This window comes from Chroicocephalus ridibundus, chromosome 1 (genome assembly GCF_963924245.1).
Source record: "Chroicocephalus ridibundus chromosome 1, bChrRid1.1, whole genome shotgun sequence".
Taxonomy (NCBI): domain Eukaryota; kingdom Metazoa; phylum Chordata; class Aves; order Charadriiformes; family Laridae; genus Chroicocephalus; species Chroicocephalus ridibundus.
This window is the reverse complement of record NC_086284.1, coordinates 98,023,655-98,050,743: the sequence shown is the minus strand read 5'-3', so window position 1 is coordinate 98,050,743 and position 27,089 is coordinate 98,023,655. Positions and strand designations below refer to the sequence as shown.

Here is a 27,089-nt window from a genome sequence, read left to right as displayed (position 1 = left end):
GAAGGGAGGGTGGGAGGGAAGGAAGGAGGTGCGCGCTGCGGGTCGGCCGTGCGGCGGCACCGGCACAAACGTGCCTGGGAGGGAGCGGGAGAAGAAGCGGGAGGCTGTGCCGAGCGACGAGCCGCCTCCCGCCTTCTCTCCCGCAGGAATCCCGGGGCGGGCGGCGCGGCGACACCCGGGACGCGCGGCTCCCCCTGGCTGCGCGGCGGGAGGGAGGGGAGGGGAGGGATGGACGGATGGATGGAGGGCGGGAGCCGCGCTGGTGAGGAGGAGCCGCCGCCGCCGCCTCATCCTGCGGCACCGGCCGGCGGCGTGAGGAGCCCGGCGAGCGCAGGTGGGTGGGCAGCGCCCGCTCCCCGCAGCGGCGGACCCTCGGCCCCTCCGGCTTTAGCCGTGACCCCCCCCCCCACCACACCACCCCGCCTCCGGTGCCATCCCGTCGGGAGGCACCTCGCCTGGCGGCGCCCCGTGTGTGGTTGGGGTGGGGGGCGTCGCGGTGAGAGGCTCGGTGAGGCTGCGGGGCGACCGGAGTGTGGGGCTGCGAGGGGCTCGGTGGGGCGGTGGGTGAGGCCGGGCATCGCTGCGGGGAGGCGGGGGGGGCCGCGGCGGCGGGTGAGCACCTGGGCGGCCGCAGCCAGGCCGGGAGGGTGGTAGGGTCCCCCGGGGGTCCCCCCCGCCGGGGGGTGCCTTCCCGTCTGGGTGTGGGCGGCGGTGGCAGGGCGAGAGGGTTACCTGGACTTGGTGTGCTTCGGAGCGCAGGCAGCGTCACCCGCGCTTGGGATTTTATTTATGTATTATTGATTATTTCCTTTTTTTTTTTTTTTTTTCTTCTAAAGCAACTCTTTCTTGCGGGGAAAAAGGTCAGGTTTAATTTCGTTTGTTTTTTTTTTTTTTTTTAATTCCAGTGTGAGGTTTCTGGTGGGGGCTGCGATGACTGCTGACACAGGGTAGCGCAGGGGTGCGGGTACCCGGGCAGCCGTAGCCACCCGTGCGCTCGCTGTGGCGCGGTGGAACGAGTTAGTTTCTGTCCCTTCGTCACTTGAGAGCGTTTTTGCAGACGGAGCCGTAGTGGGGAGCGTTCGGGCGGCTGCTTCCAGGGATGGTGGGAGCAATTCTTAACTGGAAGAAGGGAGGAGTTGCAGGCGCACGCAGAAGCCGGTGTTCCCCGAGAGCTTGTACTCCGAAACTTCGTTACTCGGTGAAAGCCCTGTTCTGAACACCAGAAAGCTTTGCTTTTTCCAGGAAGGCTTGAATTTTTCTATTTTGTCATATTTTCGGGAAAGGATTAATTTGAGGGCTCTGGGTACTCTGCGTTTAGGTCTTATTTTGAAGTAAACGGTTAATTCGACAGAATCTGTGGCATATTGCTCAAAGTGCAGTAAGCCTGGAATAAATGGAGTGGTTTTCATGGGATAAAAAAGTTCAAGATCATTTTTAGTTCTATGAGATGTTCTTTTAACATTTTTTTTTTGTATGCATTTCTTTACAACCCATATAAGGTAACTAAGCTGAGCATGGAGGTTATATTTCTGTAAAACTATGTTCATTTCTCAGATGGAAGAACAAATCAAATTAGTTTTTGTATTTACCAAGTAAATAAGTGCAGATGGTTTTTGTATTGCTACTTCAGAAGTAACCTTGTTCTGTCAAGGTTATGACGTGTCCACTAAGCGACAAGGATAACAGAAAAATCTGTAAAGCTTGTATCTGTCTTTGAGAGTTTTAAATGTTCTCTTGGGTTAAATTGATTTAGGATTGGGGTGGTTTTTTTCCTTCCTGAAATTTATTAAAGAGAAAATTACAAATACCTCCATTTGAGTATCTTAACACACCTTTAGAAAGGGGAATGCTTTAGAATGGCTGTATAGAAAAACAAGTGAGCTGAAATATTGTGGTAATAGGATTTGCAGCATAAAGTATGGCTAATTTCTCTTGTATGACTACAGGTGGCAGTGTAGAAGCCAAGAACGAAAATTGGCAGAAATTATATTCTGTGTATGAGAAAATGAAGAGTGTACTCATGACTAAGCACAGGAACCTGGAAAACCACAGGTATGTGAAGTGATTCATACAACTGCCTATGGTGCTCCCAGTATTTACTGTATTCTGATGTTCCTGGCTCAATAGGTATTTCTGGACCAATTATCACTTAATGTATTCACAGTAAGAGCCTAGTCAAAATGTCGTGGAAAAATCTATATTTGATTACTAAACGGAGCAAAAATACTTCGAAGGCAGTATACAAGAAGAGGTGGGATTCTTCCTGCTTTTTTTAATGGCTTATTTTAACTACAAAGAATCAGCGCACTAAGTTGCATGAAAACACTTTTTTTCCCCTTTAAATAAATAGATTTCATATTGATAAACCTAGCAGCAGTTATAGGCCTGAATGTATTTGAAATGGAAAAACTTTAGATATAATAGAAAGATTTGCATGTCTTATCAGTACTATTTTTATGAGCATTGAAGAATTGAAAGCATGAGGAGAATTACAGAGATTTAATTAAGAAGATGTAATTTCAAATAACTGTCCAGTGGTGATGCACATGTATTGTTAAGGGTTAAATAATCTTGTAAGACTTTTTTTTTTAAAAAAGCTTTACAACACTGTTTTCTATTAAAAATTAAAAAGTAAAAATAAGCAGTACATTATAAGAATTCATGATTAGCTCTCATTTTTCAAAGCAAAGGGAAATACTAGATTACCCTAGTAATTAATTTTTCTCATTAATTAGCAATGTTAGAGGGAGGCAAAGCTTTTCTTGTATGTTTACATCAGTGTGCACGGCCTGTAGAAATTAGTCCATAGGCCTGCATTCCAGGATTCTTTGGAAGCCATGGAGGATGGGACAAACTCAAAGCTGGAGGATTTTTTTAAAACTGATGAGTGGGAAGTTATCCTGGTAAGAAGTGTTAAAGTGCAGCTATCACTGTGTTTGTTTATATATTCATACTTTTGCATTTGCCTGTTCTTATTCAAGTCTAAGAAGGCATTTTGTTTAAACCTTTAAATTGCTTCTGAGATAATGTAGTTATACCACCAATGCTCACAGATGACCCAGTTGCCTTGTGTTGGCTATCCTGCACTAACTGGCCTTGGGTACAATTTTAGTTATCCCCAAAGTTGTTTGCAAAGGAAGTTGCAGACAGAATGCTTTATTTCACTGTTAGAAAGGGCTAAGAGCATACATCCCGTTAGGTGTAACCAACCAGCTGTCACTTATAAACTGTTAGATTATAGTAGCTTGGCATCTTGAGATTCTGGAATCCAAATGAAATTTTTTTTTTTTTCTACCCACTGTTTAAAAAAAAACTTCAGGTATAGCTTTGGGCTCCCAAGCCCTGAAGCTGTAAGCTTTCTGTAGAGAGGCTGTGTCTCTGTTGGTGAACAGTAAGACCCTGACCTCTGAGTGGGGTTTGTGGGTACCATCGTAATGCTTCCAAAATACAGTGTGCCTTGGATTGAGTACCCTGAATAGATATCACAGTTCTTGATTTTAAAAGTTCAATTTAAAAAGAAAAAAGTGAACAAATCTAGATCTTCAGGGCTGTTCTGTAGGGGAGAGCGCTTCTAGCTATCTTTGCCTGGCCATCATGTTATTGCTTGTCACTTGCTACTTCTGAGTGGGGACCTACTCAGGTGTAGCTGGAGAGAGAAAAAGCATCATCACTAATTTCTACATAGCCCTGGAGGGTTTTTTTTTTATTATAATCTCTTATTGAGCAAAACAGTTAAGTATACTTTAAAAACTTATATTAATAGCCCTGAAAAAGTCAATTGAACTGTTTATGTAGTACAGGTCAGCCATATGCTTATAGATTTGTTGAACATTGTTGAGTGCATTATTTTGTGCTAACACATTTAGAACAGAAAATGGAAATGTCACTTGTCATTGGTACAAAATTTTAATGGGGTCTTTCATTACACCAAGTGTTCAAAATATTAAATAAAACTGGTAACTAAGCAGTGTGATGCTCAAGAGTTCAATTTACAGACACTTCTCTGTGCTAATTATGAAGTATTGACATAAATGAATGAAACTACTTGTTAAAGCGCCTTTTGCAGTGTATAGCAGTTATGTGTTCGCAAGATGATTCATAACATTCAGCAATTTGTGACGAGTTTCCCTGCCATTACTGGAGATTACTAAGTATCTAACGTATTTGCACTGCACTGGGTTATTTCAAGTTGGATTTGATGGTGGAAAGGGAAGGAGAACCACTTTCCATCAACTGAAAAATCAGGCCTGTTTCATGAATCAGTTAGTCAGTATACTTTACTGTACAGTACAGATTATCCTTTACAATATAATAAAAATGTTTAATTGTCTTGCCTATAAATACAGCAGTGACACACACTGTGTGTGGGGGGGAAACCCTCAACACTTCTTTTGTGTTGAAAGCTGCGTACATTAAAACTAATAAAATGTAGCAGACTTGCTGCAACTGAAAGTAGGATTCATAGTAAGAAACCTAAATTTGGAATCTAAATGTATAAGGTCCCATTTTGAATCAGCGAATCTTGGTTATATAGAATGCTGTTTGATTTGGTGCAGGATGTATTTGTAAGTACAGCTCCCGTTAACGGCGCAACACACGCTGCATCTTAGAAAACTGCCTTGCGCTTCTGCTTTGAACTGAAAGTTGTAGCTGGCTATGTGTTCTGTTGTCTTAAGAAAACTGTGTTGAAGGGCTTGCACAATCAGTCATTTCACACCATCATGAAGATGGCTGTCATCTGTTAGATTATAAAGCCCAATTGCCTGGCGGTTATCAGAAATGTCTGTTAATGGTACCAAGGTTTTACTCAAGGAAAAACCAAACTTTCTCACTCCTCAGTACTTGAATAGGACTGTCTTGAGAATGGTTCATGGGAACCTGGAGAATGTATTAGGCCCATGGATTAATGATGCTGAATGGAAGACTGAGTAATTATTTTGTTCTATCTATTTATTTTGTGAAATAACAGTTACCAACCAGTCCAGTATCAAAGGCACATTTTTAGAAAACTGGTAGATTCTCTGTCAGGAGGATGAGGATGTTCTGAATCAAAGCCTTTGGAGAGGGAGGCACAAAGTGAAAATTTGAGGTGAAATAGCCTGAGAGTAAGCCTAAAATACAAGGAGTGTGTCTGAGGCCATTTAGCTTAGACAGTGGCTTCTCAGGCTAGAGCTCAATACCAGAAGAGAGTAGAATTTTCTTAATCTCAAGAGTATTAATACAGTTGTTAAACCAAAGGGAGAGTTAGGACGTTGCAAGATGCCCCTTGTAGATTATTATAACTGAAGTGGACTCTCGTGAAAGTACCAACATGCTAAGCGTATGTGTAAGGAGAGTATCCTTAATTAGCAAATGAGTAAAGTGAACCTCCAGGCATGTAGTCCCACTGCTATCTTTGGGCAGGCTGCCATTGGGCTTCTATGAGAAGTAAGTCCTAATGTAGGAGGACATCAAACCTGTAAAGGAGAAGTGATCCTGAAATTACATCCTGTAGATGAGACCTTGCTCGCAGGTGGTGACCAAGTAAGTTTGCTCTAAGAACGCTATTGCATGGTGTTGCTTCTAAGATGATAGGACGTCTCCTGCCATAGCGGAGTCACACTCCACTTAACTAAGTGGAGTGCAACTAACTGGATTTATGATGCTGGAAGGGAGCGTATAATAACCTTCCAAGTACATGCCAAGGTGGTTTACAACAAAAGGAGTCTTGACTATCTTCTAGTGCTGGAGAAGCTGGTGGAGAAGTGCTGGTGACGTAGAAAGGCTACCAAAATAGTGCTGGAAGCAGCATCTGAGTTGCTAGATAGAAGGTTAAGAAAAAAGACCTCTGCAGCACCAGTCTGCGCTGTAATCCAAATACCCTATGTGAGGACAAGCAGAAAGGACACACAAGGCAAGATGAAATAGCCTCTGGGGTTAAAGTCCTTAATATTGCTGTACATGGGACAGAAGCTGACAAAAGTCATGTAGAAAACAGTGAAGAATTGCCTGAATAAATTAGGTTCCATTTAGACAGGAGCACAGAAGAATAGGCAGTCAGATGAAAATAGAACTGTTCCTATGCGAATGCTAGGAGACAAGATGGAGGCTCTGACTGCCTAGTTCAAAAGTAAGTTATTGATGGTATAGGTCTACCATAGGGAAGATAGCTAGCAGGACACTTGTTGGGCTTTCTGTGGAAAGCCTTGTAATAGGAGCAGTCAAAAGAGTAAAATGCTTGCAGACAGTGTGGAGAGACTCAAAACAAATGGATATTCCCTAACAAGTGGTTCACTGGCCCTTTACAAAGATTTTAAAAACAATTAGCATAATTGAGCAGGCTGTAAGGAACAGAAAGATATCCTTTGAAAACTTATGTCCAAAAAAAAAAAAGGGGGTGAAAATCAGGCAAATTAAACATAAAATATACAGTAAAACAAGTTAGTGCCTGATATGTGATTTCTAAAAGGCAGAGAAGCTTGCTGTAAGTACTGTTTGAAAAACATTAGAAACAGGGAGGCCAATATATAACTTAAGATCTAAAAGGGCTCAAAGAAGATTGCACTGTAGCTGAAAGAGTATGAGATACTCATGTTTGCTGTGCAGGAGCTCAGATTTCTAAACAAGATCTCTTCTCCGAGGAGACAAGCACAAGGCCCTACTGAGAGACCTGTTCCAAATCAAAATGCTGCTGGGGCAATTTTTTTTTTTAATTTAGAACAAAATGATAAAAAAGAGTTACAGCAAATTGCCAACTCTGGATGCACCCAAGATCTCTAGAAGATCTTTCCGTATAAAATCGCTGAGCTGGTAGTCTTGGTGTTTAACAGCACAACGCTGCTGTGGTAGCAGGGAAGTTGAGGGTGCCAAAGGTGATGCCAGTTTTTAAAAAGCTTTCCAGGAAGCCTATGGGAAAGAACAGGACAAGTACGACTGGAATTCATGCCAGCCAATTTGCTGGTAACTATAGCGAAGAAGAAAACTAATGGATTCATGGACAAATTTGATATACCAGGAAAGAGTCAGGACAGCCTCACAGGTCTGGTAGAGTTCTTTGAAGACACTGTTGAGGGTGGGACTAGGTGTGATCTAGCTGATGCAGTACGCTTGGGTTTCAGAAAGTCTTTTGAGAACTACTCACCGAAGGTGCTGAGCAAAATGAAACTGCTCTGACAGGAGGAAAGATCTCTCCTAGACTGATGGTTTGTTAAAAGATGGGGTAGGAATGAATGACCTGTCTTCACAGAGGGGACGGAGGTCACCAGTAGGGTTGCGCATGGATCTGTGCTAGGTTTAACACTAGTCAGCGATGCATTGGTGATCTGGAAGAATGAGTGCAGAGTGATTCTTAGTTAAGGAGGGTAGCAAAAATGAAAGCTAATTATGAAGAGCCAAAAAGGCATCTTGTGATGCTTAGTAACTGGGGATGAAGCTTACTGCTGATACTATGAAGTAATGCATGCAGGGGAGAACAATCCTGCTATCGCTGAGATTGTGAACTATTAGCACCAAAGGAAGTGATGTTGTAGAGAGTTTACCATGGTAAATCCAAGCATTGATTAAATATTCAGGACTGTTCAAAAAAAAAAAATGTTAGGGAGGAATGGCCAACAGAATGGAAATCTGCTGTGCTGGTTTATAAACTGCCTGTGCTTTCGTCTTGATCTCTGGGTGCAGTTCTGATCCCTATATTTAAAGGAAGGCTGGGGGGGAAGGAGAGAGAATAGAACTAGAAATGGGTGGCAGTGATGACAAAGAGCAATTAAATAGATTAAGAATCTTCAGCCTGGCGAAGAAAAAGCTAAAGATGAAAATGATAAAAAAACTATATAGGAGTATAATGGAAATAATGAACAGGGAATGCTCATTAACTGTCTCTTGTAGTACAAGACCCACATGGGATCAAATAAAATTATCAAGTGACAGATTCGGAACAAGTAAGAGGTTGTGGGGTTTTTTTCATAGTGCATAGTTTAACTGTGAGTCACTGCACATACTAAAAATTTGTCTGGGTTTGGGCTTTTGGTGCAAAAGCATCAGCTCTTGCTTGGTAGAACACAAAGCCCAGTCCCTGAAGGCTGGGGGGAGATCCTGAGGTGCATCCCTGCAAGCTTTCCCTGTCCTAGTGCTGTTCCCCAGACCTCTGCTCTCAGCCTTTGCTGAAGACACAATATGGGGGATAGATGTATCTTTGATCTGACCGAATATGGCTATTAGTATGTAAAATGAAGACAAATTGCAGTCCACTAAAGAAAATGCTGCCGGTATGCCACTCCAGATGCATGACAGAACTGTTGGTGAAGAAAACGAGTGGAGAAGGACAAATTTTTTTTCTTGAACAGAATAACTTCCTGAAGCGCAAAAGATAAAATAAAATCAGTTTTCTTTGACTGTACCAGTCATTATTCCACATTGATACGTGGAGTTTAGTTAGTGCCTACACAGGGAGTTGAGATTCTTTGTTCTGAGGGGTCAGTATTCCGCTTTAATTTTGTGCTTGCCCAAAAGAAATTGGACACTTATTATTCTTTGCAGTTTATCTTCAGATGGACTGAACTAAAAACCTAAATGCAAAAATGAACTGGAAAAGTTGGGGGCAGGCTTACCTATGTAACGAAATGCTTACCTATATAATAAAATGAAAAATGCAGTTTTTGAGTCATGGACATGGAAGATGAAATCTCTTTTCCTACAAATACGGTGAGATTATACCTAGGTTCTTTCCTTATCCAAACATACGAAGACTAAAGCTATGTTAAACTTGGAAAAAATAGGCTATTAAAAATAAAGGATGACTTGACTGTTAGATGTGAAAATGGCATTTAAATATTAAAATGATGTAGAAGTTATGGAACGAGAATTATGTAGGTGTCCAAACCAGGTAACAAATAAAATGAAAGAAGAGTCTCCTGGTGGTAAGGCTTATGAGCTTGTGTGAATACAACCAGCCGTGAGGTACAGGATCAGCACCAGACACAGCACTACACCCTGTAAGGAGTTACAGGACTGGATGTTATACAAAGGTTAACTCTAACCCAGGAAAATTAGTCGTCTCGGGTTCCTGTGGTTGATAACAACAAATCAGTTTCTCCAGTGGGTGATACAGAGCACCCCAAGCTCGTTTCTGCTCTGAATTACCCTCTAGAGAATGCTTTCTCTGTCCGCGCTGGCTGCAGACTGACAAGGGAGACAAAGACAACTGGCCCTCCCTAAGTCAAAGTTGGCCTTTGAATATACCTATTCTGTATGTTAGCGTCAGACCTGATTTTTCTGGATGTTTTAGTAGGTCACTTTTTTTTCCAGTGGTACTAGGATAAAAATACATAGCAAGACAATACTAGCTAAACCTGTTTTTAAAGGTTTCATGAATTGCCTGTTTTATACTTCTTAAAGTTCAGCTTGTCCCACAAAGTTTTCTGTACTTGCCTGACAAAGTTATATTAAAGATGAGACTAAAATACATTTCTGTTTAAGAAAACAAAAAAGTAAAATCAAAGATTTTTCTGAAATAGAAGATAAATCATAAAAAAAGAGAACATCTGGAGTTTTTTCAATTGCAAAAGTTAGACAATGGAACCTGTTTGAAAGAAGAGGTTAATTATGTACACCACTAAACACCCCCAACAAACTTCTTTCTGAAGAATGGAAGAAGAATCAGTCTTCTCATTAGCTCAGTTATTTTTGGTGATCATTTTGAGTGCTCTTCAGAGTTTTCCTATTTGCTCAACAGAAGAGAAACAACTAATTTTTTTCATTTTAATTTCCTATAATGGAGTATGATACCAAAGAAAAAAAAAAGTGTAGGAAAAATCTTGTTTTCTTCTTCACTTGTTACTTTACACACTATGCTGGCAGTGTGACATTAAAGGAGATTTTGGTCAGCACAGATGACAGTAAGGTTTAATTTTTTTTTTTCCAGAAGTAATTTGGTATCAGACACCATGAAACAGAATTTCAGTAGTAATGTACTCAGGGGGTTAGACTTCCACATCTGTTTAAAACCATAATGTATGGTCTTAAATAGATAAGAAAATGCACCAGCCGAGCACACTTCTCAACTAATATTTATTCCAGTGTTATCTCAGGAAGTGGACACTGCTGTAGAATTTTTATTTTTCTTTATTGTATGAAATCAGTTCCTTGGAAACTATTTCAGTTATGCTTTTCTGACACGAAATCCTCTGAGAAGACAGGTTGTGTATTTTCAGTGTTATGAAACTTCTGCAGACAGACCATTTTTATTTTTTTTTTTCCATTTTAATACCAACTAGACTGGTGTATTTCTCTTTTTGTTTTGGGGAGAGTGGCTGGCTCTGTAGTTATTCTCTAATCCCTTACAAATAGTTGATTGTACTTGTTACGTTTTATCTGGATGGTTCTTAGTGTTCCTGATAATTGAGGTAGTTGTGTCCTCTATAGTAGAAATAATAATAATTCTGAAGTCCAAATGAAAGTCACATGCTGCCCTTGACTCAATTTCAGTTATATGAAGTCTGTGTTGCTCACAAATAAAGTTGTAAAGTCTTATGAAACCTTTGATAAAATGGATGCCAGAGCCCAAAACAAAAAACCCCACCTGCTTATCAAGTCTCTGCTGAGGCCATCGGCGAGAGCAGACGTACTTCTGACATCACCTCCTACAACCTTGCATCCTGCTGGTTCCTGAGAATGCAAAGAAATTGCAAGTTCTCTAATTTAAGAGACTGCTTTTTTTCCTTTCAGATATGCCTTCTTGTTTGTTTTTGTTTCTTTGCTTCTCTGCAGTTTTACCTTTAATCATCAACCAATTGCATGAATGTTATAGTTGTGTTAGTTTTTGTTTTTTTTTTAATTTTGACCTACCTCGGTGTTTCCTGAAACTTGTAAACATCATCCCCCTCTTTCTTTTACTCCATGCACAAATAATTTCTAATTGGAATGAATATTTAATATCTTATTAAAGATATAGATAAACCGGTGGTACTTCTCTTGACTCAAATCTGGTCATTTTATGCAGTTTAAAGCAGCTTTTATTTTGCTTGTTCAGTCAGAACAAGCTGGACTATCCTAAGTGGTAGTGTGCTTGTGAGGGTTATTCAGTTTAACAGGTTTTACCTCACCAGAAAAACATGTATATCATCAATTACAGAGGCCAAGCAAGTACTGGCAACTTCTTAACCATGTTATCTCAAAAGCTTGCCAGCATGGGCATCTGCATGTTGAGTTAGGAACCTGAAAAGGTGTAAGCTCCTGTTGAGTATGGTGAAGATGCTTTTGAACAGGGGAGGGTCTGTTGAATGGTTTCTGGTCTCTAAGACTGTAGCAAAGTAGCTCAAACTCTGTTATACTTGGGTTAATCTAAAATGTTCCTGGGAACAGGGTTGTTGGAAAAAGCCAAAGACCAAAGAAGAATCTTTTAATTTCTCCACGTTAGTCCAGTCTTGACTGCACTCACTCTCACTTTCTGAGGTACAGATCTCTGTGGCAGTTTTCTGGAGTGAGTGAAAGGCCAGGCTGCTCACCCCACAGAGCTGCTAGCCTGAGGGTTAGGTTAGTGACTTTAGAGATGTGGGCCTGGACTGTGATTGTGCTGTAGTCACAAGGCTGTCCTCTCAGGGAAGTAGCTGAGCTACTTACCATCAGACCATTTGGAAAGAGCTCATCTGCTCAGAGAATGAGCACAGGCACTTGGCCCTGGGAGATGATTCTGGGTTCTGGGTGGCAGGTGGGAGTAAGGCTCTCACCTGCAGCACACGATCCAGGCTAAGGTAGGGTTTAAGATCAGTGTCTGCGCTTGGTTAGGCCGGGGTTGTTTCCAGCTTTGGCCAAGCTATCCAGATTGTCCTTCTGACGCTTGGCTCTTACCACTGCTTAGATAAGGAGCCTGTCTATCCGCTGCAGAGCTCTGGCTTCTGCTTTGGGCACCAGTCGGTTGTCAGCTCAGAGCACTGGCGCATGGCTTTTATTGCAGCATTTTATTTCCTCTAGTGTTTGGATCAGTGTCTGCGAGGTGGGATTTCAAGGAGCTGCAGCATCCAGAGACAGTAACTGTTCTGGGGCAATACATTTCCTTGTCCTTTTCATCAGCCTTATGTTTCTTAACTTTTTAGTCCCAAAGGCTTCCAGTAATCCACGCTGTCTGTGCTATGTCCAGCTAAAACTTGAGATCTGCTGAACATTGCCCAAATGATCTTGTGTAAATCCTTCTCTGTTGCTGCCTCCACTGCAGCAGTCTTTCTTTCTTTCTTTTTTTTTTTTTTAACTTCATCAGTACAGATTGCAACTTGCAGATGGTGACTGGGAGTGGAAAGACTCAGAGCAGAACTGACTTCCTTTACTATTTGAACCTGGTCTACATGTGAACGTTACAAGAGGAAAAATGACTGGTTAGGTGTAATTTTGTGGATTAAAAAGTATTATTATTATTTTTTTAAATACTGGACAGTTGAGGCGAGAAGATCTGATAAAGTCAGATATGCGTTTCACAACACTGCCAAATGTCACTTTTTAGCTCTACATTTAGAGTCCAACATGCAGAAGTTGGTCCATTCCAACATAGAGCCATCGAGCGTTCACATGAAGTGAGACATTATGATTAAGGTGGATGGAGAAAATTATGTAAATAAGAGTCTTCAGGGCTTGAAGTCTTAGTGATTTCTGTAAAGAGTTCTGTAGCGTTTGCTCTGTGTATCATTTTCTCCCCTCAGTGCTCTTAAAATTGTTACATCAGGACTAGTTTCTTTTGGATGAAATACACAGCTCTATTATTGAGAGAATCTTCTGTTTAAAATAGTAACTATTGCTCCAGCATTGTCCTACAAAGACAAAAAATAATTGCAAGAATTTCTTGCAAAAAGATCTTTTGGATCTTTTCTTTCACAAAGTCTTTCAGTGAAAAGAAACACTTTTTTAAAAAAAAAAAAAAAGATTTGAACCATCTCCTCCTCCTCTTTTTTTTTTTTTTCTTTTTCATAGACAGACCTGGAAAATTTCAACCTAAAAAAGGATTGATTTGCATTTGTGGGGCTGGGGCATTGCGGAGAGTGGTAGTGGTACTCATAATGACTTTTGAAACCTTCAGAAGGCAGCAGTCATTCCAAAAAGTCTGCTTGTACATCCTTTGATTCAGCAAGCTTAGAAAGCTCATAAGAATTTGAAGCCCGATGGACAACTTGCTTGCTTAAGTGCTTTGCTGAGCTGTTCATAAACTTACTGGTTTAATAATTACTTCGAGTTCGATTTCATTTTAGTGATTTAAGTTAGAAGAAAGTTTTTTTCTCAGAAATTTCATTTTGTTTTACTTCTCATTAATTAAGTAATGTCTTGGAACATAGTAAAAAGCTGATCAAACCTATGGATGATATAAAGCTGGGAAATTCTTAGGGAGTTAGAATTAAATGAAACTTAGCTGTGAGGCTTTTGGGGAGCTGTATGGTGTAAAAAATGAAGTTTTAGAAAGAAAAACATGCAGCCTTTATCAAAAGCACAAGTATTAAGTAACTTGGTTAAGTAACTCCTGGGCGGTGCAGAATTTTGAAGGGCAAGAATTTGGGCAAGAATTTTGAAGCTAGCAGTAGAGGTTAAGTAGTGTAGTGGGAAAGAGGAACATGTGCCTAGATTTCACGTCCATCAGGTTCTTTACATTTAATGAAATCAGAGGTTGTGGCAAATATTTATAAAAAGGCCTAGGAGATAAAAAAACAAAGGGAAAAGGTAGCCCAGGCAAAAGACATGATGACTGAATACTTAAACAGATAATATTAAAAAGGTCCATTGAACAGTCATTTTATCAAATGAGTCTTGTTACACATGATTCTTTTTTTTTTTATTTGAATTTTGGTTGCTGCCTACTTGCACCATTTTTTTTCCTATTATTCTTCAGTGGTCATGCTCTGTGAAAATATGTTCATCTAATTCTCCACATTCAAAGTGGGGAATATTTTATTCTGAAAATGCTATGGATCTTCAGTCCTCAGATTTGTCATTTTGTATAGAAGTGTATCAGAACTGATAAAAAGTTTTGTCTCTTTGTCCAAATGCTTCTTAAATAGCACAGGACTTTTCTTGAGTGGTGGTTGTGTGTTTTCTTGGTTATGTGATGAAATAAATGGCGCTGTCTTATTATTAAAGTTCACAGATGTTTTTGTTGCCTGCTCTAGTTGTCTCAAATGTTCCTTTACCTTTTCCATCACCAGCGTGCATTACTCCAAGACCCTTATGAGGAAGCTTCTCTTTTCTTACTTTAAGAAGCTGGTTACACAATTATAGTGCCTCATAAGTTTTCTGCCATGTTTACTGATAAAGACATTTGACCTGTATGATGCCTTGAAAATCTAGCGTTTTCCTTCTCTTCCAAGGCAGTCACTTTACTGTAATCTCTTTTTTTTTTTTTGACACTGAATGTTAATCTCTCTCAAGATGGTTTTACTGAAATATTCATTATTATCATGCTTTTCCTCCACCTCTGATAAATTCATTTTATGCTCCCGCTTTGCCAGGCTAGCGTTATTTTCCCCTCTTTTAGGCAGCATCATTTTCCGCTGGAGTATTAGTTGAAGGGCATTAGCTTTGATGACTTTGGTGGGGCATTCACAAAGGCTATCTTTAGTCTAGTGGGAATACTGACTGTTTCTTCCCTGGCTAATGGAAAATGATTGGGGTTTCTAGGGCAATTCTGAGTTTCTGAGTTAGGCTTTTTTTAAAAAAATTGCCCTCCAGAGGAAGACACAACTTTTGCAGATGGTGCCAGCTGAATTATCCCTTCTGCTGTTTCTGCAGCCCTGTAAGTGAAGGACAGAGGTTCCTTTCTGACTCCTGTATCTGCAGCAAGACTGGATTTGGTGGCCACTTGATGGTGAAGAGCTAGATCTCCCTGCCCATGGCAGCTGGATGTATTGGAAGAAGAGAAATAAGATGAATGGTTGAGAATTATGCCTTTTTGTTAGGTTACAGGGCCTAGGTTTTTGTTGCTTTAAACTGTGTATGCTTGATACAAACTGTACCCTACAACCATTTCAGTGCTTGAGTTGTATTTCAGATTTTAGCGACTGTTGGAAATTAAAGAATCCAAACAGTTTAGCTGGGATTTTCTCAGAGTGCCTCACATATAATTGGGCTGCAAACACTTGATGGCTGGTGTCATTTGCTTCATAATGTAGTAGTTACTTTTTATCATAGTTCTAAAAAATCTGTCCTGTTTTGCCATGTAGAAAATGGTATTTCTATCCTACCTGAATTGAACAGACTTTTCAAGGTGGTACGTGGCTAAAATATTATCTGGTGCTATTACAAACTTGTCACTAATTAATTCATTTTAACTCAAGGAATTTAGTTCTTGTAGTATGTCCCCATCTTTGTTCTGGAAAAAGTTGAGACCTATATGGAGACAAGGCTACCACTGAGACATCAGAGGTCTTCCTTCTTACCCCTTTATGTGTGGTTCCATAAGGTCTGCTTCCAGGCTATTATTACATCAAAAATTATTTTTTGCTACTAAGGATATACATGGTGCTTCACAATCCATAGATTTTGGAACTTTTAGAGCAGAGACACTGTTTCCTTCTAAAATAGCTTTTTGTAGAATGAGAAAGACATTAGACAACAGATGAAACCTTTGCTGTGTGCTCTTTTCCTTTCTCTTAATTCATTATTTACTCTTGCCCATCATACCAGTAATTAGTCTATCTAGTCTCATTCAGAAAGTTTACCTCAAATGTATATAATTGTGTATTTTAAAGCTAAATTCCAAACTCATATTTGTAATACTTAGTTATTTGTATCTCATGGAATTCCTGTAGAAACCTGTTGTTGAAAGATACCTGAATGATAGGTTGATTAAATTGCATTTCTCAGTTTTTAATGTGAGGGGGTTTAATATTTGCACTTCTTGACCTTACTATTTTACAGATTTTTTTTTCCACATTTCTACATGTGTTTTCATTTTCTTTTTTATGTTTTCATTTTCTATGTTATTTTTTCTACATATACTGGGAGGAGATTGATGGTGGTGGAAGTATGCAGAGATGTGCAGAGAACCACGGCCTTGTGAGGCACAGAATTAAATTGTTTATTTGATGTTAATAATTGGCTTAATGCTATACCTAATATCTAAGTTTGGAAGAAGAACGTGGGGAATTCCTTCAAAAAGTTACACAAAAGTAGGAAATAATGTTAACAGACAGTGATTAATTACTTTATTGCAAAAGGGGAGCTTTTTGTATCTCCTCTTGGTTTGAAATGAGTTGCCATATGTTGAGAAGGTAGAGACTGGCAGAAGACTTTCCTGTCTTACTAAGTGGTGAGCTCAGGAAATAACTAAATTTACCATGGGGAGTTTACCTAACTAACCACAACCTTTTACTAATATGTTCACTTTGTCCTCACATACAAATTTTGAAGTAAAAATGCCAGTACTCGTGTGTCACTGATGGGAAGTAAAAGGCAATATTTTGGTCATAATTGGTAGGAGGTGAGACTGACATTCACATGAATTTTCCCCAATTACAGAATAAGCACAAAATATTTCATAGAAATTAAATTATTTCTTAAAATTTCTGTCGTGCTTACCTGGCACTTGGAAATGCTTGTGCTTTCCCACTATTGATGCTTAGTCTTTAAAAGTGGTTTTCTTTAAATAGGAAATATTATTTGTTTAAAATGTTAAATATTTTCTTAGATTTCAGTCTTCAGGTTTAGCACAGCCCTCAGAATCTTGTTTTCAAGGCCAGAAAGTTCCTTACGCTAACTTTTAAAACCTCCTGCATGCCAAAGGGCACAGCAATGTGCTCAGCAATGACTCCGTGGTGCTCAATATCTTACAAAAACTTAAGGGCATGACAGAGAATCCATCACTTGGGTGGGTACTCTGTTCAAACAAATTATCCTCACCGATAATTTATACAGAGTTAAATCCTTAAGTCCCACTTGAAGACACTTCAGTTTTATCCCTTGAATCACTCGGGGCTTTTTCTATTTCTTCTCCACTTTTTTTGAACCTTCTGCATGCAGTTCCAATGTCTATGTATTCTAGTATTGATCTCACCATCTCTTGCTCAGAAAAAGCAAGATTGGCAAGCTTATTTCTGTTAGGTGTCTAGGGACTGACCTAAGCCTTATTTTGCCTTAACACTGTCTGCAAGGCACATGTTAAGTGGTTTCTTCAGTGATCTAACTCCTTCATAAAAGTAGCTGCTGTCCAAGTTACAGTCCCAGGTTTCAGACATGCACCAACTTTCTGTGTTCTTGGAGGAGTATGACCTTGCATTTGCATTACAGTTTGCCTTTGCTGTGTGTTACTTGTGTATGCAGCTGGGAATTTGGGGAAATACTGGGCCTGATGGGAGATAAGTCTGCTTATGTAGGGTATCTGAGTTTTATAACACTCCTTTAGACCTGATTCTGCTGGATGAGCCTTAAGACTAAGAAAACAGTCCTAAACTGTGTCTTCTCTAACTCCTTGCGTTTTCTAATTATTTAAAAATGAATCATCTACATCTATGCTTACTCACATTTAACATGACACTTTGCAATTAAGCCAAACTGTACTTTCCTCTTATGTAGGGAAAAATTAGAAAAATTTTACTTTTCCCTACAAACTCTAGGAGCTCTTGAGAACTCCCCTGCTCTCAGTTGGCCCCTTTGCAGTCTGTTTTCATCTTTCTCTTAAATTAGGGGTTTGTTTGATGTTTTTTTTTTTATTATTTTTTTTTCCTAAGCTAGAGGACACCCATATGTGCTACTGTCGCTTTCTTCCTTCTGTGATCTTGACAACCTGCAGTCACATATCTGGGGTGCCTTCGTTAGAAGGTACAGGTCCTAGCCTGGCTGGTTAGCTGCAGAGATGGTCTCTATGGAGAACCTCATACAGGGATAAGAGCTGCACTGCTTGGCATTCAGGCCCCATTTTGCCTGATGGCTTGCAGTCATCACTCCCAGCTGTGGAAGGGGGAGAGTTAGAATGCCTCTTTGACATTTCATGCCTTCTATTCATATCTGATACATAAGCGATGTTTTGGGATGCTGTCCTAAGAAGTAACTCTGTGGTGTGTGGCACCTTGTACTAAACCGAGGTTGTGCTCTGTATTTATAGAACCACTTTCTGGAGCCTTTTAAAACCTGCTCAGAGCTGCTTACAAGTCAAATAACTCTCTTCTAATGTTCTGGTTTATTGAGATGACTTTGGAAATGTAATGTCACCTTAAATTAAAGCAGGCATTCATCTCTTCCATCGGTCCTTCACTTTCTGGTTGATCTTGGCAGATCTTTCTGAAGCCCGCGTCTGGTAGTTTGTAACTAAACACAAGCAGACTAAACCAGGCCTTCCAAAGCTCCTTCTCTCGTATAAGTAGTCTATTATGTCCCCCTGTCTCTGTGTCATGGATGATGGCAATGGTAGGTAAATAGGTACCGGAGACTCTTAACTGTGCAATGTGCTGTAAGTCCTAGCAGAGCTGCCTGACAAATCTCGGGGGGGGATGCAAACAGCATTTCTTCCCTTACGATGTGACATGAAGTGTTGGCTTTTGCATGAATAAAGTTGGAACTATTGATCTGTTTTGGACAACCGACAAGTCAGGATCATCACAGAGCTGTTCAGCTTCCCTCACACGTGCGCCTTCCATGCACTTAAAACCCTTTTTTTCCGGCCTCTTACGTGTTGCAATAATGATTGGGTTTGGCAGACACCAAGTATTTCTGGCGTGTGGTGGTTCCCTGTAACAAGTTATCCTCCCAGAAACAGGACTGTAGAGCATCAGCCTACAGACTTTTTTTCATACAAAAACATATTCTGTATTCCTATCCAGTATAAACTAGACTAGGGCTGCTCAGCTGCTGAAATCTATACGTGGCTTGACAGGAATGTTCATGTAATCTTCTTTTCCAATGGCTTCTTCAATGCAGACCGTGGATTTGGAGATAGCAGCCTGTTATTGCTGCTGTTTTCCCTGCAGCCCCTCTGTTGTCACCCTACATATTGCTCCTCAGGAAACACTATGTCTGCATATGGGTTGTCACCACCAGCATAATTCAGTTTGTGTGGGTCCCTTCCTTATCTGTGCGTGACTTGTTGCTGGGGATAACTGAGGCTTCTTATAAGCCGTGTGAATTATCTAAGCAGTAATTGCCTGTTCCTGGCAGTTGTCTTCCCATCCCAGGGGGTAGATGAGGATATAGGCTGTGTTCTGTAACACGTATTCAGGAAGTCTGATGCTTTGAGGGAGCATCCAGGATTTGCACAGACTGTGTTGTGCTCATGTGAATTTGTGCTGCTAGGATGTGCAGAGCCCCCGTGTGCAAATGAAGGGTGGTACTGTCGGGGTCTCACAAGACGTACAGAGGGCTGGGGCAGGAGGCACAGCATCATGATGTTTGGCAGTGCCGTGCCATCACATCTCTTTGAGTGCGGAGTGGAGTTTTGAGAGGCTGGGGGCGTTGTCTGTGCTCCTCAGCTAGTCCAATTTGTTAGGTGGCTGTGAACACCAGCTTTTGAGGGAGTGTTGGAGACTGGAGAATCAAGTCATAGTGGGAATACTGGGACTCCCTTATATGTCCTCCTGGGATATCAAGTTTCTTACCCTAGAAAACCTTTTTTTTGGTTGGGTGGGGGAATTCAGAAACCCCACACACGCTGTATTTGTGCTTTGTTTTTGCCCTTTGGGGAATGCACAGCAGGGGTCCATCATGCAGGGCGTGTTCAGGTGAGATGGCCCAGAGTGACACTAAACAAGGCACAAGGTCTTACAATCTGGTATGGCCTGGGACTGCAACAGTACAGTCATGGTGTGGTGGGTCTTCCTCTTTTACTGTATAATTTATGGGGGTGTGTGCAGAAGGCAGAGTCACATGCAAATGAAAAGAAGCAGTTACCTTTCTCCACAACTGAAGGATGTGTAGATTGCCCAGCTATAGATAAACTCAATTTCTAGAGGAGAGGGCAGTGAGAAAGGATGATAATGAGCTATGGAGCATATGTGATCAACTCCTCCAGTGTTAAATTGACTTCAAAATAAAAGGTGTGCTGGAATATAATTATGTTACTTTTTGAGTGTTAAGTGCGTAGCATACTAGAATTCAAAACTAAAAATGGAGTGGGGGTGTGAAAGCTCAGACATTTTTTTGTCTGAGGTGAGATCTATCCTGCAGACTATTTGGGCCTCTGAAAGCAGAAAACCATCTAAAGGGAGTTGAATGGGGTGCTTCAGGTAAATTTCTGTAGACAGTTCGTATATATTTAAAAATTGTGAGCATGTTGACATTTCTCTGGAAAATGAAGGGTTTGTTTCAGAGCTAAGTGTTTAATTTCATAGAAAAGGGAGAATCACACTATTGTACACGTCATGAAAAATAGGGGAACAATGTAGATCTGGACTTCTATTCCCAATAGAATAGAATTTTTTTCTGTTCTGTGTTCCCTAGTACATGCTAAAAATATTTTCAATATCTTAACATCTGCATTGTTATGAAAAATGGCATGTCTTTGTTTTGCTTTCAGCTGTGTCATTCTTGCATTATATTTTGTTCCATGTGCTCTCTTCAGTTGGGATGTGAAGTCATTTTCTTTTGTCAGCTGTAGACCTAGTTGCCCTGACTCCAGCAATGCACTGTGCACCACTTGGAAGAAGTTATTTCTTTTTTTCTGCCTCAAAAAACCCCAATCTGTATGTTGGGGAATATGGAGTCGATTATGAAAGTGTCTTCTGATTGGCAGAGAGGGGCAGTAAATAGGGTAAAAAAAAAGGAAGTTAAGCCTCTTGAAATGTAGAAAAATGGAGGTTGAGGAAAGACTGGGTATGTGAGTATGTTTTGCATACTACTGTGTATTAGCATGTCTAATCTTAAGTGCAACAGTCTGTCCCATTTGGAGCAAGGCATGCACCAGGATAAGGCGGACCCTCCCATGGCTGTGCATGCCCCCGGCAGGCTCCTAAGCACCACACAGCAGAAGAAGATGGGTGAGTGAAAGTTGGCTGCAGTTCTGATTCACATGTCAAGTAGAAGAAGCAAAACAGCCAAGAAATAGAGCCAGGCTTGCTGTAAACAGATTGGTAGTGAAGGCAAGATGGCAGTAGGTGAGGGACAGTCAGGGGGAGGTGTTGGATGCTGCTGCTTTCCAGTACACTGCCTGGAACGCAAGGTACCTGGGTTCCTCTTTTTGCCTTACCCTGGGGCACTGTAAAGGTGAACACCCACACACTGGTTTTGGTTTCTTGATTGACTCAAAAGCAATAGAGCTGAGTATTAATGCTCTTACTCTGTCTCTCAGGTGTGCAATTGTCACAAGGTTGCCACAAAAAAGGAACTCGACTGTCTGGTCTGATTATTTTTTACCCCCTAAAGTTGAAGAAATTTTGCACGTTCACAATGAACTTTAAAAGACATGTTAAGGGGGCAAGGCCAGGCTGCCAGAACTGGGAAATGCTGAAATTGAGGTTGCACGTGTTACTCTGATTCTGCTTCCTTGAATGTATGTGTTGGTGCAAAATCTTCTAGTAAATGGTAAGTATTGGGGTTTTTTTTCCAGAAGAAACATGCCTGTGGCAAAACGATGGTGTTTATGGGATGAATAGGGCATATGTAGTGGATGAGGTGATCACAGATGTTCCTGAGATGGTTTGCTTGTACAGAACTGTAGCAGACATTCAGCTGCCCTAGGCAACCCCCTCTTCCCAGGGGTTCCTACCAGGTGTCTCAATCTGCAACTCCCCTCTTCTGGGCAACAGCACTCATGGCAACAACCACCTCTGGGGCTTACATATGCTTAGTGCCTTCCCTTAGAAAATCCCTAGAGGTAGGGGTTTCCCATTATTTTGTACCCTTGCAGTGAGCCAGCAGTGTGGCAGCAGTTCCCGGCTTCATACAAGCTTCCCATGTGCTGCTTCAAAGGAGGTGCTGGGCTGTGCGGGCAGCCTTCATTTATCATTTTGAAGTAGCCAGCATCCCACTAATGATGCGTGTGCTGTACTTTGGGAACATCTCATCTCTAAATTTCTTCTTGTCACAAGAGTGGGAAAGTGTGAATGACGCAGGGCACTGGGCAAGGACAGAGGAGGGTCTCACGGCTAAGACATCAGATGGTACGAGAGTGCGCTGAATTCTGGCACTGCTGCCTGTGCCACAGAGTTCCTGCATGAAACTGTCGTTTTGTGGCCAACTGCTCAAACGCTGGTGCGTGTCTTGGTTTCTGGATTTCCAAATCAACTCCAGGAGCCACATGGTCATTCAAAGCCAGTTTTAGATGATTTGCCGTGAGGAATTCAATAAAAGGCACAACCGCTATTAAGGAGTAATAGGGAGTGAGACTTAACTATTGAATAGATTACGTGAGACTGGAAGAATTGGACAGCCTGGGGTCTGAAATGGTCCAGTGTTTGAATTTGCAATTTCAGGTCAAAAACAACTTACCGGGATTCACCTCCCACCCCCCAATTTTTATATCCCCCAGTGAGCGATGCGCTTAAATAGAAGGCAATAGATCTGTCAGTTAATCTATAGCTCATTTCTATATTAAGTTAGTTTTAAATAGCATTAAAGGCTCAGTTTAGCAAAGCACTTAGTAAGGCATCTAACTGCATATTTGAATTGAGGCCAGAATTGATAAACTTGGATACAGTGTGATAATACATTGTAATAGGAACACTGCATCCACAATGGTTAATGAGGATGTCCCAAACAGGGCTCTATCTTCCTTCTGCTGAGATTTGGCATCACAAGTTTCAAAGCTGATTAATTTGTGGGTTTGGTTCACATGTTTCCAGCAAGAACGGGATACAAAGGAATTTTTTTGGAATTAATGGATTTATAAGAAAATAATATTCTCTGATTTTTCCAAATACCTGCTATCTGTCACAGAGCTCAATCTTGTTTTGATTCCTTGAGCACTTCTTTATTCCAGTGGTTAATAATCATTGCTGTCCCTACACAAAATCCAGTTACAGCAGATTTTCTGAAAGAGTGTTCTGAGACTTCAAAAAACTAGCAAGGAAAAAACGAGGACAAATATTTATCCCTCCTTTCAAGAGGATAACTGCCCAGAGGTCTACCTTTTGGAAGTCATGAAAGTCTTCTTTAATCTTTTTGCATTTTTTAAAACTAGCAAACAGTGTCTTACTTTTAATTGTAAAGGCCTCATTCAGTTGACCTTTCAGATACAATTTAAATGCTTCCCCACAAACTAAGCGTGAGCGTTGTTTTAATGCTAGTCTACTTAAAGGATGTTTTTTTCCTTTCCACTTCTTGTTAATAGACTGATATCTAAGTTGATAAATTCAGAAAATCCTTGATGGGAGAGAATGGTGTTTCCCACTGTGTCCTCAAAAAAAACAAAACAAAGCAACTAATGTTTGTTTTTTGTGGTGCATTTGATCATCATGTTAAAAAAAAACATGATTTGAATTAGAATTTAATAAATCTATTACCGTCTTCATTTATGGAAGAAGAAAATGAAGTCTCCTTTTTCGCTTATAATTTGTGATCCTCAGCTGAAGGATTCTGTCTGGAAATCCTCACACAAATTGAGCATAACAGCTGATAAAGTACAAAGTAGTATTTTACTGTACAGTGATAGGGCACTTTTCTACTCTTCTAGTTACAACAATCTTAATTTTGAGGCTCTCTGGGGACAAAATTACCATTTCTTTTCTGTATTTCTGCTAATCTTTTAGAGATCATAGCTAAATCATAGTAAACACTAATTTCAAATTTTCACCTTTTTCTTTAAGAAGAAAGCCTGAGTAAAATTTATGAGTATTACTCATAAATATGTGTCTCTGCTAGGCAAAATACCAAAATAACAAAGTTTAACTTCCTTGTGTCTTTTTTTTGTAGCTGTTATCATAAAAGCAATTATATGACTTTTTTCTTTCCTTTTCCAAATCTAGACTCTTGTTTTATTTTCTGTATGCATAAAGGCCTAACTCTTTTTTTTTAAAAAGCAAAGAGGTAACAATGATGTTTTTTCATCAGGAACATGATCCTATATTCCTATATTGGCCCATGTGGCTAGAGTTGCCCCCACTGGCTCATAGTTGTAGAGGAATTGCATGTGTATGGATAAGTGACGCATCCATAAATTAGAATTTGCTTTAATTCAACAACATTGAAAACAGTAGGCATGGAAGGGTGATCTGTAGTCTTCCTTCTTCTTCCTGGAATAATTGTTCTATAAAAATGATTTTTCACCATTGTTTTCTGTTGTAGCATTTCAGACTGAAAAAAAGCTAGGTAGCTGATATTGGCTTAGAGAGTAACCTTTCATTTTTATTTTTTGCCAGCTCTCACAAATGTATTAGGCCATTTGAATAGTTGTTTGATATATATCCCATATGTTTTATACATGTGTGTATATATATATATAAAAAAAATATGGTGGGTGGGTGTGTATACATATATACATATGTATATATGATACCTATCCAACTTCCTCTGGTTGTTTCTATCATTGTGACTGAGACAAAATGTTTTTTCTTCAATGGTGGTGCCTTTCTCAGTAGGTGATTTGTCAATGTAGTTGTCCTGTGTATCTAACTCCCCTTCAGGAACTTCTCCTCCAGAGAACATACTAAGGGAATACCGCTGGGTGATTCATATGAACCAATAAAGAGCAGGCATAACATTTTGACACAGGATTCGATGGCAAAAGCCCTGTTGACTCCAGTGGGATGAGAATGTTTGGGGAGAGGATGCACAGTAATTCACTAGCATATTAAATCACTGTTGCCCCCAAACGTACTTTGTGCTGCTTCACCACGATTCACTGACTGTACCTTTCTCTTTAGCATATGAAAACTAACTCAATTAGTAGCAAAATTCAGATAAATCTCAACATATACTAGTGCTTTTGTTGTGATTAACAACAAGTTAAAATACTATTAAAAAGATTTTCAACAAAATTAACCTCAGTTTTAGGTGGGTTTTTTAGGACCTTGTTCTGTCATGTGCTTTTACTTTTTCGGGGAAACAAATACTTCTCTTCAGTTACAGATTCTACAGTTAAGTAGTGGTCAAGAGCATTGATAGTCAACTCAGACTTGAGAAACTTAATGGCATGACGTGATGAAGAATAATGAAATAATGTAAGGAATTGTTTGACTTGAACTTGCTGTGCTTCTGATGCGTGTCCTTCTGCAAATAACTACACATGTAGGTCATGCTAATACGTCCACTTTCATGTATAGCGTTAAAAAGCTGCGCACATGGCCAAGATCAGCCCTCTGTAGCACAGTTGTGAAACCCTTTGGTGCGTACTGTGACTTTTGTGGGCTATGTGAGTGCTTAGGTGTCAGAATTAAAGCAACCATAACCCTCTCAAGCCTTGTAGAATCCGTGGGGTGTTTATGAACCTAAAGTCCAACTGGTCAAGCGTAGATGGTATAGCTGGTGCTCCTCTACATGACTGCAGTTAAAAATAGAATAGGGTTGAAGCATGAACCTAATGTTTTGTTGTGAGTTCAGTGAATAATAGTGAGAAGTTACAGAGCTGCTTATTGCTTTTTATCTAAGGAGAGATTGATGCATTGCTCTGTAGAAAATGATAAAACTAGAAGATAGTATCTGGAATATCAACATCTAGTATTCGGTACTGATATTAGAAAATCATACACAGTGATGTTATGATCTTAAATACTGTTGATTCAGAACATATGTATTAATCTTATTTTGAAAATGTAAATCCACATCCTTGGTAGTTTACAGATATGCTAATTTTGCTAAGAGTTGCCAAGAAGAAGTTGACAGTTTGGACCAAGGATTGCTGTGGTTGCTATGTGCAAAAGCCTAGAACAAGCCAGTGGGAAATAATACCAGGGTGGGAAAGTATTGCTATGGTTACAGAGTATTTTCTTTAAAGGAGAGGTGGATAACACAGCAAGAATCGCTGAAACTTAGGTAATACTGTATTATACAAGAAGCAAAAAGACTGAAAGATAATAACTGTCTTGTGCTCTTAATGGCATTTTGTTAGTTTCCAGCAAAGAGGGATTTAATTAAAGTAGGAATAATTCGTGAAAGCTTTGTTAGAAAACTATACTTAGCTTTTATTTTGTAAAAGTGGAATGCCAGCACAATATCTTGCATATTTTGGCTCCATCTCTTTGTTTTTTAAAACAAAAAGATCTTTTTTTTTTTTTGTCAAGTGGATTAAGAGTTCTTTTAAAAAGAATAAAAGTGTAATTATACCCAAATAATTTAATTCATGTGAACTTTTCAGTCAGTTTTTCAGTACACTAAAAACTGTAAAATAACAGCATTTTGCAAAAATACACGTAATACAAAATAATTACAAAATACAATAAAAATCGTAATAAAAAATAAAAGCCTGCTTTAAGTGGTGCTGTAAATCTGAACTGTAAATTTCATCTAGGAAAATCCTTTTTCGCTTATAGACATCCTCTAGGATTTAGTTGTAATCACTTCTGATGGTTTTATCCTGAAAATCAGGAACTAGAAGACCACTGTACAGCTCAGAGTTTCCATTTTTGGTATTTGGGAAGATCCTCTCTTCTCCTCTGCCATGTTTATCAAGAGGTACAGTTTGAAGCATCTAGATGGCGTACGCTGGACCATGCCCAGCTCACCCTGCCCCACCAGTCATTCAGAACCACTCTGCTGGGAAAGGTGGGGCTGGGGACCGAGCAGTCCCATGGGAGGGACGGGACAGACCTGTGCTCTAGGACAAAGGAAAGGGAAACCTTAAGAAGTGGCTTTTTCTTTTTCATGGCTACTGTATTGCATTTATCCATCGCTCTCTAATACCCATGCCTCCAAAAGATGCATTGTTCAACTGCACTTTGAGGCCCATCACTGCAGTTCACTTGAGTCTGGTTGATGGAACCAGATGTACAAGACAAAACTCCTGAGCTGCGTTAACTGTACTGAAGGTCTACAGCTGACCCTGGCTAATGTGCCAGCTTCATTCCTGGTCAGTGCTGGAGGGCATGGAGCAGAATTGATCATGCTGGAGGGTAAAGGACGGAAAGAGGCTCACAGGAGCCTGTTCTTTTTTAGAACCTGACTCCGCCACACCACATAAATTGTCCATGTCACATCTCTGCCTTGGGCACGTTTTCTTGAAGGTAAGAAGGGGGAGGATTTAAATTGTCAGGTGAAATACGTTCAGCTATTTGTGACTGTTTTCC

The 27,089-nt window shown here is 40.2% G+C and overlaps 1 long non-coding RNA gene across 1 annotated transcript in view; it reads left to right on the top strand.

The window, feature by feature from the left end:
• Positions 1–223: 223 nt before the first annotated feature.
• LOC134524196 (uncharacterized) overlaps positions 224–27,089 on the top strand; it is a 79,872-nt gene continuing 53,006 nt past the window's right edge. The window contains exons 1-2 of the long non-coding RNA XR_010073516.1: positions 224–334; positions 1,947–2,052. This is a non-coding gene — a long non-coding RNA (uncharacterized LOC134524196). The remainder of the gene's footprint in view (positions 335–1,946; positions 2,053–27,089) is intronic.